Raw genomic sequence first — 10429 nt, forward strand, 5'->3', positions numbered from 1 at the left:
GACCTTTCAGGGCTTGTAGGCACATCAAGAAGTTTGGAACCATGGGAGGCCACTGATGTGGTTTAAGGAAGGTCTTTGAATTTGACCTAAACCTGGAGGTTACTGTCTCTATCCTTGGGATTCAAATTCATTCACCTGGCTTCAGGGAGGAGGGGAGGAGAAGGGGCTTGAGGAGGTTGTTTCTGTGAAGAAGTATATGTCAGCAGAAGCTAAAGGGACCCTTTGTTTCCTCAAGCTAGTTTTCCCTTTGATTCCCCAATACCTCTAATTCTGCACGTCACCAGGAAATAGGTATACTGCAGCTCTGTGACAGCCTTCTCCAGTGTCTATGGCAACCTGGGGCTGGGGCCATTTTTCCTTCATCAAAAGAATGGGCTGGTTTCCTGAAGATAAGTAGAGCCCCATTGTTGCTCTCAACTTTACAGAGGTAGCATGCACAGGAATAATAAAGATCCGGCCGAATCCTGCTAATGATCTTACTTGAAATAGCATGAAATGAAAGCATTTCTTCCCAGTCTAATTATAGAGGCTTCAGGAGGAGAAGACAAGAAAGAGCCTCAAACTGGGGCTTTACTTCTTATCCCAGCCATTATTTCTGGTGTTCGTGTATGTGTGTGCGTGCGTGCGTGCGTGTGTGTGTGTGTGTCCCCAGAATCTGGTATGTTATTAAAAAGAGCTGGCTTCCAGGTTTGTGAAGTAGAAGCACTTAGCTATGTTCCTGAGAGGAACAAAAGGGCTAAACAAAGCAGGTGGGTGGAGAAAGGAGCATTATTTGACAACAAAAGTCTCTTGACTTACACATCAGGCCGGTGTAAAGCTCTTCTTCCTCTTCCTAACAGGGGGACAAGGTTATCTTTCCAAAGGAAGGCAGATCACATCATTCAACAATATAAAGAACTTCAGTGGTTTCCGGTAGGTGGGTACAATAAAAACCCTAAGCTCTTTAGCTCAACCTTTCAACCCCAGCGTTCACAATGCATCTTTTACTTAGTCTGTTGGCTACTGCCAGTTCCTCCAAAGCACCATGCTGTATTAGGCCTCTGAGCTTTCTTGTAGAATACATGCTTCAATAAAATTTTTTTTTAAAAAGAAATGCATAATAGACATTTTTAATTGATCTAAGATTAATATATGTATTCATAGAATAATTTCTGATTTTATTGGGCAAGAAGGAAGGCTATGCATGATAAAAAAGCTTGAAACATTTCAATAAATTATCAGATTCATTTTTGTAGTCCCATAAAAAAAAAAGCTTGGCTCTGGAATCTCCTCCACCACGAAGCTGTCCTAGCCTCCCCAGGTAAGACTATTTGTTCTCATCCTTGCAACCTGTGTACACCCAAACCCCTGTATAGCAGACTTTGGGACTGGGGTAGATGGATTTCAATGATGGCCCCAGTAAATGATCTGCCTGTATCCACACCCTTTGCCTGTCATTCTGTAGTTCCCTGGCTCAGATGTGTGACTTGTTTTGAAAGATAAGATTACAGCAAAGTTCATGCAATCAGAGGCTTGAAAGCATGTGTGGGTCTCTTCTTGTCCTCATATACAACTAGGTTTAGTTACTCTCAGATTCCTACCACCATCACAAGAACAAGCCCTGGCTAGCCTGTTGGAGAATGAGAGACACATGGAGCAGAGCAAGGCCATCCTAGACCAGCCAGCTCCTGGCCAACCCTCCAGCTGCCTGAAGATGCATGAAAGATCCCCACCCCCTTCCCAAACTGGCAAAACTACCCAGATTGCCCACAGGTTTGTAAACAATAATAAATGGCTGTTTTAAGCCACTACATTTTGAGGTACTGTGTTTCATGCCAATTGCTAAATAAAAGAAGGGCCCACAAAGGTGAAGATTTAGGTCTGCTTGACCATTGTCCAGCTGTGAGAAAAACCATAGCTTACTTCACTCTCATCAAGAGAAAAGAGGTGAGAAAAAGAGGGATCCACTGTGGTTAGCACATTAATTCTTTCCAATAGAGAAGGCTGATCCAATTTATGTTGTAATCCCCTCATCTCATAAGTCAAATATACAACTCTGTCTCCTTCAAGGGTTAGTGAAAGGTAATGAGATGGCAACCGCATCACTTGATCCTTCTGAGAGGACAGAACTTTGTTTTCTACGGACTGGCTGTCAGAAGCAGAGAGGGAAAGGGAACGGCTCCCCCTATAGGACACATTTGCCCAACCATGCTCAGTTGTAAAAAGTTGACGTTTCCAGAACTATTGTACGCCCTCTTTCCTTATAAGAGAAACTATGCCAATTAAACCACTAAGGAGAGAATGGAGGGGAGAGATTCAGGCAGAAGGAAAAGGACTAGGAGAGGCTGGCAGAGTATGAGAGGCACTTTAGGAAGGGACTTTGCCTTCACTGACACCATCCTACTTTCCACCCAGACTCACACTCATGCATCCTCTATTTAAAGTATTAAATATCATCATAGAAAATATTTGATGATTGATCACTACATGCCAAGCATCGAAAAAACTCATTTAACTCTCACAATAATTCTAGATGTGGGCTGTCGTCCTTGTTTTACAGATGAGGAAGAAAAGAGTTAGATTTAGCCAAAGTCACATAGGTAGTAAGGGATGGAATTAGGATTCAAATCCAGGCAGACTTGCTCTGATACCTGTGTAAGCACAGTCTTGAGGAAAGAAGCCACATTGTGCCTTGTAGCCCATGATGTAGCGTTAGACCTTGGATGTGGATCACTAGGGGTGATCAGAAGGAAGGACTATGGCTTCTTCTATACCACACTTTGGACCTTCTTCCAAATTGGAGCTGCTAGACCTATGATTTTTTTTTATTAAATCTTATTTTATTGAATTATAGTTGATTTACAACGTTGTGTTAATTTCTGCTGTACAGCAAAGTGATTCAGTTATACATATCTATATACATTCTTTTTCATATTCTTTTCCATTATGGCTTATCACAGGATATTGAATATAGTTCCCTGTGCTACACAGCAGGACCTTGTTGTTTATCCATTCTCTATATAATAGTCTGCATCTGCTAATCCCACGCTCCCAGTCCTTCCTTCCCTCACCAAACCCCTTGGCAACCACAAGTCTGTTCTCTATGTCTGTGAGTCTGTTTTTGTTTTGTAAATAAGTGCATTTGTGTTGTATTTTGGATTCCACATATAAATGATATCACATGGTATTTGTCTTTCTCTTTCTGACTTACTTCACTTAGTATGATAATCTCTAGGTCCATCCATGTTGCTGCAAATGGGATTATTTCATTCTTTTTTATGGCTAAGTAGTATTCCACTGTATACATGTACCACATCCTCTTTATCCAGTCATCTGTCCATGGACATTTAGGTTGTTTCCATGTCTTGGCTATTGTAAATAGTGCTGCTATGAACATAGGGGTGCATGCATCTTTTTGAATTACAGTTTTGTCTGGATAATGCCCAGGAGTGGGTTTGCAGGATCATATGGCAACTCTATTTTTAGTTTTTAAGGAACCTCCATACTGTTTCCCATAGTGGCTGTATCAATTTACATTCCCACCAACAGTGTAAGAGAGTTCCTTTTTCTCCACACCCTCTCCAGCATTTGTTATTTGTAGATTTTTAAGTGATGGCCATTCCGACTGGTGTGAGGTGATACCTCATTGTAGTTTTGATTTGCATTTCTCTAATAATTAGTGATGATGAGCATCTTTTCATGTGCCTGTTGGCCATTTGTATTAGACCCACGTTGATCTGCCCCTGGTTACTCTATACTTCCAGGCATGTGGCTCTCTTCATTACAAAAGCATTAGCTTGAGGGAAGGGGATCTCAGAGCCAGGCAATTTGGAATTTTGCCTATTTTTTTCACCCTTATTAGGACACTCCCCTCTATTTGGTTGAATTTCACCTATGTTCCTGGCTTGCCTCACTATTACTATCACAGACATATAACCAACCACCTCTTTTTTAACTGACTGCCCAATTTGTATTCTAACTCTACTATTTTAGTCCGTTCAATTTCTACACCAGAATATCTCCAAATGCATATAACCACATAATTATACCTTTATAAACCATTTATCCAAATTCATTTTGTATACATAATTTAGTTCACGTTCCTTCTCCAAAGCAAAAGATTCCCCTTTTATTCAATATTTTGCATCATCCTCCACCCCATCTTTGTCTGAATTTCTTATCTGCCCGTAAATATGAGGAGTACACCTCTGCATTGCCCCCATGTTATTCCCTGCCAATATATATACTTCCCCATTCAGGATGTATCTCTAATTTCCTCTAAAGAAAGTGAAGTCAAAGTCCATCTTGTCCCCCATTGGATTGATTTCAAGAGCAGCTTCAGTGTTTTGCATTCACCAGAGATTTATGTGGAAATGGATAAAATGGAGTCAAAAGAAAGTGACACAAACTTGCACCTGGTGGATGAGAGCAGTGAGTAGCAGTGATCATTGCCATTCCTAAACAGCCTGTGATTCGGAAGTATTTGCCCTATCCTAGCTGAATAGTAATATACATGTGGAAATTGATAATTATGTTCATTCAACCCTTCGAAAAATGCCTTCATGTGTTAAGATGAGAAAACATAAAGCTAAGTGCCCGATTCTTTATTAACTCAGTGTGGAGTTTTTAAAGTTAAAGGCAGCAGTTTTGCATCTACAATTACCCCTCAGCTTTTAAGGGGATCTAAATGGACAAATGAACCACAGCCTCCTGTTCCCCCTGATACAATGCATCTCTATCCTGCTGGAAAACAATGAACATGAGTTGACTTAGAGCTAGACACTGTTGGCTGTGAGTTTCTCTTTGGTTTTAGCTGGAGAAATCTAAGCCCTGTAGATAGAAAGTTCAGAAATCCTTCTTATGGCATGGGGTTGGAAAAAATTCATTTAACGAATGAATAATGAGTGTCTACCTTGTGCTAGGCACTTTTCTGGGACCTGGAAATAGATTGGTGAGAAAGGCAAGCATCCTCCCTTATCCTACTGGGAGAGATAAACACTAAAGAAAGGAATAAGAAAACCAGATAATGTCAGACATAGTAAGTTCTAGAAAGAAAATAAAATGGGGTAAAGATCTGGCTGGTGACTCCTGTTTGTCTGTTTTCCATGAATCTGAATAACTTATCACCATGCACTGGCCACATGGGTGGACTTTCTCATTCTCACTCTTCTGGAATAAGACCTGGGAGTCCCATGCCCCCTTAGATTGTGCACTTGAACTTTCCTGTCTTCATCTCCAGTGCTAACCACTCTAGCTAGCTAGATCACTTTTCCATCCTCCACCTGCTCTATATGTCTCCAATCATTGCTCACATCTGAGTCAGTTCCAGAATCATATCTTCTAAACCACCGTTTCCCCTACAGTGCTGAGCACATTATTTGCACAGAGAAATGAATGATTCACTGGGGCAATGCTGGGATATCAATGTCTATTCTTTCTTGGGATTGAAGTATAGTTGATCTACAATATTATATAAGTTACAGGTGTACAATATAGTGATTCATAATTTTTAAAGGTTATTCTCTTTATAGTTAATATAAAATATTGGCTATATTCCTCATGTTGTGCAATATATCTTTGTAGCTTATTTTATACATGACAGTTTGTACCTCTTACTCCTCTACCCCTATATTGTCCCTTCCCGCTTCCCTCTCCCCACCAGTAATGACTAATTTATTCTCTATGTCTGTGAGTCTGCTTCTTTTTTGTTATATTCACTAGTTTGTTGTTTTTTAAGATTCCACATATAAGTGATATCATACAGTATTTGTCTTTCTCTGCCTGACTTACTTCACTTAGCATAATACCCTCCAAGCCCATCCAAGTTGCTACAAATGGCAAATTTTCATTCTTTTTAATGGCTGAATAGTATTCCATCATACACACACACACACACACACACACACACACACACACACACACACACACACACATATGCATATGTAGATGTGCCATATCTTCCTTAGCCATTCATCTGTTGAGGGATACTTAGGTTGCTTCCATATCTTGGCAACTGTAAATAACACTGCTATGAAAATTGGGGTACATGTAGCTTTTCCAATTAGTGTTTTTGGGTTTTTTTCCATTGGAGTAGAAATGCTGGGTCATATGGTTTCTACTTTTAGTTTTTTTTTTTTTTTTTTTGTGGTACGCGGGCCTCTCACTGTTGTGGCCTCTCCTGTTGCGGGGCACAGGCTCCGGACGCGCAGGCCCAGCGGCCATGGCTCACGGGCCCAGCCGCTCCGCGGCATGTGGGATCTTCCCGGACCGGGGCACGAACCCGTGTCCCCTGCATCGGCAGGCGGATTCTCAACCACTGCGCCACCAGGGAAGCCCTACTTTTAGTTTTTTGAGAAACCTCCATACTGTTTTCCACAGTGGCTGCACAAATGTACGTTCCCATCATCGGTGTACGATGGTTCCATTTTCTCCACATCCTCACCAACATTTGTTATTTGTGTTCTTTTTGATGATGGCCATTCTGACAGGTGTGAGGTGATATCTCACTGTGGTTTGATTTGCATTTCTCTGATGATTAGCGATGCTGAGCATCTTTTCAGGTGCCTGTTGGCCATCTGCATTTCCTCTTTAGGGCACTGTGCAGTGAAGAATTCATCTTACCCAGAGGTCTGACCTTTGCTTTTGGCTACTGGGATGCAATCCCTTGACCCTTGGAATGTCATAACTGATAGGAGTGTCCTTGTCTGCCTGGGGCCTTGGCCACCAGACAGTCTAACAATGTGGTTTACAAGGCAGGCTTTCGGTCATACAGTATCAGTTCTACCTATGAAGGAGCTTAAGACAAATGTTTAGCCAAACGTTATCAGTTCTAACACCAGATGGGCTGCTGCACAAGCAGTATATGATCAAGCCCCAATAAAAACCCTAGAATCTCAGGTAAGTTTACCTGGTTGGCAATACTCTGTGCATGTGGTCACCCACTGATGCTGAGAAAGTCACACTATCCATACATAACTCCATGGAGAAAGAATGATTGAAGCTCCAAATTGGAAACCTCTCCTGGACTCTGCCCATGAGCTTCCTCCCTTGACTGATTTTAATCTGTATCTTTTCCTGGCAATAAACTGTAACTGTGAGCATAAGTGCTTTCTGTGAGTTCCATGAATCCTTCCAGCTAACTACCAAAAAACTAAAAGTGGTTTTGGGGACCCTATGAACCTACAAATGGTGTCAGAAGTGAGGGTGTCTTTGGGTGGATTTTGTTCCCTCTACTATATAGTTGTTTAACTCTCATAGCCACGTGCCTGCCCCATGTCACCACATAAAAAGAAAGATCCTGCACTTACTTAACAGTTCACAGCCTAAGTTCTGAATGCCTCCCTTTGGCTGGTTCTCTATACAAGTACGAGCTCTTTATGACCTTTCATCATTCCACCTCCCTTTTGTTCACCCTTGTCCTTTTTATTTGACCCAGAACCATTTTGCCATCTATGATATTAAATACTCTTGAATAAGTTTCTTTGTATTGACTATTCAGCCACCAATAAACACAGTCCCCAAAATTTCCTATTACCACACTTTATGCTTAAGACAGTCCCCAAACAGGAACTGAAGGTCCAGGTAATCTACCTGATAAACAAAAAGAAAACTGAATGAAGTAATGGTTTCATGTAAGAAATAAGAATCAGGAACAAGACAAGGTTGCCCACCCTCACCACTCTTATTCAACCTAGTTTTGGAAGTTCTAGTCACAGCAATCAGAGAAAATAAAGAAATAAAAGGAATCCAAATAGGAAAAGAAGAAGTAAAGCTGTCACTGTTTGCAGATGACATGATACTATACATAGAGAATACTAAGGATGCTACCAGAAAACTACTAGAACTAATCAATGAATTTGGTAAAGTAGCAGTATACAAAATTAATGCACAGAAATCTTTGGCATTCTTATACACTAATGATGAAAAATCTGAGAGTGAAATTAAGAAAACACTCCCATTTACCATTGCAACAAAAAGAATAAAATATCTAGGAATAAACCTACCTAAGGAGACAAAAGACTTGTATGCAGAAAACTATAAGACACTGATGAAAGAAATGAAAGATGATACAAATAGGTGGAGAAATATACCATGTTCTCGGATTGGAAGAATCAACATTGTGAAAATGACTCTATTACCCAAAGCAATCTACAGATTCAATGCTATCCCTATCAAATTACCACTGGCACTTTTTACAGAACTAGAACAAAAAATTTCACAATTTGTATGGAAGCACAAAAGACCCCAAATAGCCAAAGCAATCTTGAGAACGAAAAGTGGAGCTGGAGGAATCAGGCTCCCTGACTTCAGACTCTACTACAAGGCTACAGTAATCAAGACAGTATGGTACTGGCACAAAAACAGAAATATAGATCAATGGAACAGGATAGAAAGCCCAGAGATAAACCCACACACATATGGTCACCTTATCTTTGATAAAGGAGGGAAGGATATACAGTGGAGAAAAGACAGCCTCTTCAATAAGTGGTGCTGGGAAAACTGGACAGCTACATGTAAAAGTATGAAATTAGAACACTCCCTAGCACCACACACAAAAATAAACTCAAAATGGGTTAAAGACCTAAATGTAAGGCCAGACACTATCAAACTCTTAGAGGAAAACATAGGCAGAACACTCTATGACATAAATCACAGCAAGATCCTTTTTGACCCATCTCCTAGAGAAATGGAAATAAAAACAAAAATAAACAAATGGAATCTAATGAAACTTAAAAGCTTTTGCACAGCAAAGGATACCATAAACAAGACCAAAAGACAACCCTCAGAATGGGAGAAAATATTTGCAAATGAAGCAACTGACAAAGGATTAATATCCAAAATTTATAAGCAACTCAGGCAGCTCAATAACAAAAAAACAAACAACCCAATCCAAAAATGGGCAGAAGAACTAAATAGACATTTCTCCAAAGAAGATATACAGACTGCCAACAAACACATGAAAGAATGCTCAACATCATTAATCATTAGAGAAATGCAAATCAAAACTACATTGAGATATCATCTCACACCGGTCAGATTGGCCATCATCAAAAACTCTAGAAACAATAAATGCTGGAGAGGGTGTGGAGAAAAGGGAACCCTCTTGCACTGCTGGTGGGAATGTAAATTGATACAGCCACTATGGAGAACAGTATGGAGGTTCCTTAAAAAACTACAAATAGAACTACCATATGACCCAGCAATCCCACTACTGGGCATATACCCTGAGAAAACCATAATTCAAAAAGAGTCATGTACCAAAATGTTTATTGCAGCTCTATTTACGATAGCCAGGACATGGAAGCAACCTAAGTGTCCATCAACAGATGAATGGATAAAGAAGATGTGGCACATATATACAATGGAATATTACTCAGCCATAAAAAGAAATGAAACTGAGTTATTTGTAATGAGGTGGATAGACCTGGAGTCTGTCATACAGAGTGAAGTAAGTCAGAAGGAGAAAAACAAATACCGTATGCTAACACATATATATGGAATCTAAGAAAAAAAAATGTCATGAAGAGATTAGTGGTAGGACAGGAATAAAACACAGACCTACTAGAGCATGGACATGAGGACATGGGGAGGGGGAAGGGTAAGCAGTGACAATGTGAGAGAGTGGCAGAGACATATACACACTACCAAATGTAAATTAGATAGCTAGTGGGAAGCTGCCGCATAGCACAGGGAGTTCACCTCTGTGCTTTGTGACTACCTAGAGGGGTGGGATAGGGAGGGTGGGAGGGAGGGTGATGCAAGAGGGAAGAGATATGGGAAGATATGTATATGTATAACTGATTCACTTTGTTGTAAAGGAGAAATTAACACACTATTGTAAAACAGTTATACTCAAATAAAGATGTTAAAAAAAAATAAGAAATAAGAAATACGCCTAGGGCCTCTCTAGGCAAGATCTTAGGGAGTATTCCACACACGTCACTTTTCTTCCTTCCTTCTTTCCTTCATTTATGTCAAGGACAATGTCTGGCATGTCACTAGACGCTCAATAAATATTTGCAATATTTGTTCAATGCATGGATGAGCTAACCTATACTGAGCACATCCTGTATTTCGTACACTGTGCTAGGGACTGGAGATACAGTGATGGATAATACAGATGTGTTCCAACTTTGATGTACTCATTCTACCAGTCAACCCATTGAACCCGGGGAATCTGAAGGAAACACAGGGAATAATAAGAATAATCTCATGTGGATACTTATTTTATTATGATTCATCTTCTCCTTCCACCAACTGTGGCTCTTTGGGGATCATGCGATATCATAAAAATGAAGAAGACTCTTTGACTGGAAGGATTTAGATCTTAGCATGTGCCCACACCTTATGAGTCAAGCACAATCCTGGTCTCAGCTTGCCTCGGGGAGAAATGATCTTACAGATTTTATAAAGCAAACCTTTATCTCCCTCCAACAATTCCGCTCCCCTT

This window comes from Kogia breviceps, chromosome 14 (genome assembly GCF_026419965.1).
Source record: "Kogia breviceps isolate mKogBre1 chromosome 14, mKogBre1 haplotype 1, whole genome shotgun sequence".
Taxonomy (NCBI): Eukaryota; Metazoa; Chordata; class Mammalia; order Artiodactyla; family Physeteridae; genus Kogia; species Kogia breviceps.